At 30.0% G+C, this 4,954-nt stretch overlaps 1 long non-coding RNA gene across 1 annotated transcript; it reads right to left on the reverse strand.

Moving 5' to 3' along the window:
• Positions 1–2,388: 2,388 nt before the first annotated feature.
• LOC141485367 (uncharacterized) lies at positions 2,389–3,750 on the reverse strand. Its single transcript, XR_012467157.1, has 3 exons — positions 3,310–3,750; positions 2,585–2,641; positions 2,389–2,524 (listed from the first exon to the last, which is right to left on the reverse strand). It is a non-coding gene; the product is annotated as an uncharacterized lncRNA (long non-coding RNA).
• Between the last annotated feature and the right edge of the window lie 1,204 nt (positions 3,751–4,954).

Here is a 4,954-nt window from a genome sequence, read left to right on the forward strand (position 1 = left end):
CTCGAGTCTTGTTGATATACGTGAACGACATTTTCATAATATGGAACCATAGAAATGCAGAACTAGACACCTTCCTGAAGCACATCAACAACGTAAGTTCTTCCATCACTTTCACAATGGAGAAGGAAGTCCACAACGAATTGCCATTGTTAGACGTATTGGTGAAGAGGACCGACACGAAATGAGAAACATCTGTGTATCCCACTCACACAGGACAGTATCTGAACCAGGAATCTAACCACCAACAATCGACTAACAGAGAAATCTGTAAGACTCTACTAGACTTTCGGGCTGTGTAATATAAAGGAAGGTTTCGAAAAGGAACTAGGCATCATCAAAAATGACCTTTAACGAAATGGTTACTCCAAAGTGATGGTGAAACAGGCTTTATCTAGAAGACAACAAGAGCTCCACAAGAAAGAGAAGCCGCCATAACCAGTACTTGCATATGTAGTTCAAGTATAACATCAGAACCTGCTTCAGATCTGAGAACACTATCCGTAGCAGCCTCACAAAACTCAAAGAAGCGGCATATATGTTGTACAACAATGCATTTAGCCAAGCTAGTGTAAAGATACGCAACATATGGAAACCATATGGAACTCGACCAACTCTCGCCAAACGGTCAGCTTCCGCTAAAATCGATGAAGCGAAGAGAGGGATGAGGTGCCACGGAAAAAAATATTTGTTGAATGAAATAAAATTCACTTCATTCAAAGAAATAAAAGTGTCATATATGCACGACAAAATATTTTGTTGATGCAAGTAAAAAGAATTCTTGACTCCTAACTATTTCTTCAACCATATGTTCATTGTATCAAACAAATATTTCATTGAAACAATCGCATCCATTAGTTATTTCAATTCAAAGAAGAATTTAATTCAAGTAATATTTTGTCTAATTGATAGCGAGAATGATTTAGAGTAATTCGAATATTCTATTGAACAAACAAAATTTAAAGATGGGTGAAATAGTGGATCTGATTGAAATAATCAAATGTATTTTCTATTTGAGTAAAAATTATGTTGAAGAAACATAATATATCTGCAGGATGATGGAGAACTTTGCTTGTTTTGATAATGGGAAAATTTTCACTAAAGTAATGATTTTGTTGAACAAATAATGAATAGTAGTTGAACGAAAAATGTTTATACCTCATTGTGAGTATCTTTCTGATAGAGTAAAGCATTTCGAAAGTTCAAAATAAGTATGAATAATGATGTACCAAATGAAATAAAGTTACAAATCAAAATCCTTCCCTCTTGTTTGAATTTGGTTATTGTATTCAATTAACCAAATATTATACTAATCTGAGTACCAGCATCTCGTTGGTAGTAGTAATTTTCAGTTCTACTGAAAATGACTTTTCTCTTCTCCAAAACTTCAATATGTTTTTTAAGTTTGTAGATAAAAAGCATTACGTATATTTTTAGTATATTGAAAAAATTACTTTTCGGGAGAATCAGAAATACTGAGTCAGTGATTGAATTTACATGAATCTCCAATCAAAATATTGAATAATTGTGAGAATATATTATAGTTTGTTCAACAACCCGATTTCTCAATACATTAAATACACTTTGTATCATTTTCTCAACTGGATTATTGATCTACTTACGTATCACGATTTTTTAATCAGCTGTTGATGGGAGTCTTGCGGATAATATTTCATATTCAATACTGATTATGTAAATGCCATGGAAAATTGTTCAACGTGGGAATGAGCAAAATATAAATAAAAATCGAGAAATTTTAGTACCAAAGTTATTCAAACAAATAATAAATTATAATAGACTTCTACAAATATTTAAATGAAAATATACATTTTTCACAAATGGGTAATCCTAATATAAAACATCAACATATTTTATTATTTATTATTATTATTGGTGATATCTACTAAAAAACAATTCGAAACCTTTCACTGAAGTAATGATCTAAAATGAAAGAGAACAGAGATTAGTGATAGTCTACATTTTCGCAATAATACTATTGGATCAACTTCTACTAACTAGCTTAGATATTATCCCATAGAAATATAAAAATATAATTATTTTTTTGTACACATCCAATTTAACAAAAGGAGATACCCTTAATTTTTGATAATAGTAAAAAAACAATGACGTACTTCATCACAGAAAAATTTGATTAGAAATATGACAGTGATGACAAAATTTACCTAGGTCTCCAATCATAACTTTCAGGCCTTCAAATCTATTAAATTCAAGAATTCTAGCATTTAATTACTTAGGTATGGACCTGAATAATAATAAGTATCTACAGCAAATCGCAAAAATATATAGTTATTTGAGAAACCTGAATATGTTTTTAATTGTTATGGTATACATATTTATTATTGAAGTTATGAATGAAAGACATTCCTCTGTTATATACGATTCTTAATATATTCCATCAATTGCTTCCTTGATTGAATATTTTTCTTTTGCCAATTGGGGGAGTCATTTCTTTCATTTCTTCATCAGTGAGCCTTTTAGCTATGTCTAAGGTTACATCATTTTCTGTCTGAAAAGTATGTGTTTTAAGTATATTATTAGGAGATAAATAATATATGTATTTTTTTACCTTTAAAAATGCCAATTAGGTCATTTAATCCCAAGTTATTAAGAAATTCCTCCATGTCTAAAAATAAAAGAGATTATATTGCATGTTTTGAGTTCGTGCAGTTTTGTTGGATGTCATCATTTCTGTAAATATGTTACAAATAACTTTCTTCTTTCGGTATTACTGATTTTAATAAAGTAATACAAGAGAAAACTGTGATTATTTCACAATGTTCTTTGAAAGAAAAATCTTAAGAAGAGGTTCCTTCAAGGATTCAGTATATACTATCATGATGAAAATTAAATCATTGTTTACGGCACCATTCAATTATTTATGATGTAAGAAATTTACAATTCAAAATATAGGTACAGCTCTTCGCCGACACTGTATACCTACACCTATTTTTGTGGCAAACACCTCAATTGTATTTACTCTGAAAATGTCCAATTCCTTCGTATGCAAAGATCAAAGGTCAACTAGGTACCCAGTGTATGCATACCTTCCTACCTCTCAATGATAATCATTTCACTCGACAACTTCTACTTTCTTAAAAACAGAATTGAAAACATGGAAGCTTTCTTTCAGTCATTACATTAAACAATAAGAACTTCAAGCCACTTTTATAGATAGCTGTCGAGAAAAATGTATGGGCACGTGCTTGAAAAAAACGATGTCCGTTTATCCAATACATGTTATTCATAATTATTTCAAAATATGGAATGAAAGAAAGTATATCATCAACATACCTGTGAAAACACTGAAAAACTTCAATCCACGTATATAATCAAAAAGAAACTGTAAACCTCTTCGTCATTTCCTTGAAAAACACAAAACATATTTTTAATTCTTATTCCATTCGTGATTAGTTTACGGTTCTTGCGAAAATGCAAATGGTGCCGACCGGCACTCTATTCCTTAGAAGTATTTCAACTATATCATCTCTTTAAAGGAAACAATTCAATTTTTCAAACCAACAAATAATAAAAATATTGAAATGAAATTATCCATAATCTTGAAATTATTTCCAAAATTAGTTAAAGGTATTGATATGTATTGTTGAAGTGAAAATAAATATTCAGTTGATTCAATTATATATTAGTGTCAAAACAGCACCCCATAGTGTTAAACTGAATTGAAAAGTTTTCATTCAACAGACGTACTTTTGATTTGATGAAATTATATTGTTTGACTCAACCGAATTATTTTGAGAACTCAATAAATGTTATTCTTGAAATGATCCACATTTCATTTGACTAAATAAAAGACCTCTTGAATTGAAATATTAAAGAAATTAAAATGAGAATTTCATTTTGTCTCCGCAAAATTATCATCTAATCGATACAATACACACGTCGTTTGAAATGAATGATATTTAATCAAAGTGATGAAATAAATAAGACTAAATAAATTTCTTTGAAGTAACAAATCTTTTTTTTTTTCGTGTGATAGGTGAAAGCAGTCGAATGACCTATGAATAGTCAGATCTCGGAGGAATAAGTCCAGTTATCACCCGAAGACGATTGTGGATACTAACAATCGAAACGTCGTGAAGTAACTTGATTTGGATTTTTTTAATTTTCAATTCTTGTTAATAATTTTTTCTAATTTTCATCTCGTGTTAAAAGTTTAATTTTCTTTTTGATTTTTTGGTTGTCGCTTGTATTTTATTTCATTGTAATTTCAGTATTTTTTGCTTGATATAATTGTTATTTTTCAGCTAATCTCTGTTTAATTTTTCACAGATTTATTCAGGTATTTCAAATCAATGTATATCATATTAGACAATGGAAGTCCGAACTAATGAAAGGTACCAAGAAACATTGTCAACTACCTTCAAACAAAACTGATTTCTCTAGTGTATCTCTCCGTTCGTTTCTTTGCCCAAGGAATTTTTAATGAGATACAAGTTTCATAACGGTGGATTGAACTTTTCCATAATATCAAATATTCCTCTGTTTGCTCTTATACAAGTATTTTCCAGCTTCACTTCAATTTCTATTGACGTCAATCCTGGTGTAAAAATAAATCACATTAGTAGTTGTTCCCGTCAGCCTGATTAGTAGCAAAAGTTGTTCAATTTCGACAAAGTTCACCAAAAGGAAACAAGAAATTCGTTTGAATGCGTCTGTAGGCTACATCTCCTAATGAGCTTGGATCGGTTTCATTGATTTTTGGAAAGGTATGTCGCAAAAAGGGGAAATGACTTTGATATTTCGTGTGATTCAGTTAGTGATTTATTGTTAAGGAAGTTGCACAGATTGAGCATTCTAGTTGAAACAGTATAATATGAAAAAAAAAACCTAAAACGACATTTGTGAATTGAAAAAAAAATTAATAAAAATGTAAAAATATATGTAGAAAGATGTAAAAATACACCACTTTCAATTTAGT

Source organism: Leptinotarsa decemlineata, unplaced genomic scaffold, assembly GCF_025532065.1.
Source record: "Leptinotarsa decemlineata unplaced genomic scaffold, Ldec_3_MD MMD2_tig00026317_RagTag_RagTag, whole genome shotgun sequence".
Lineage (NCBI taxonomy): Eukaryota > Metazoa > Arthropoda > Insecta > Coleoptera > Chrysomelidae > Leptinotarsa > Leptinotarsa decemlineata.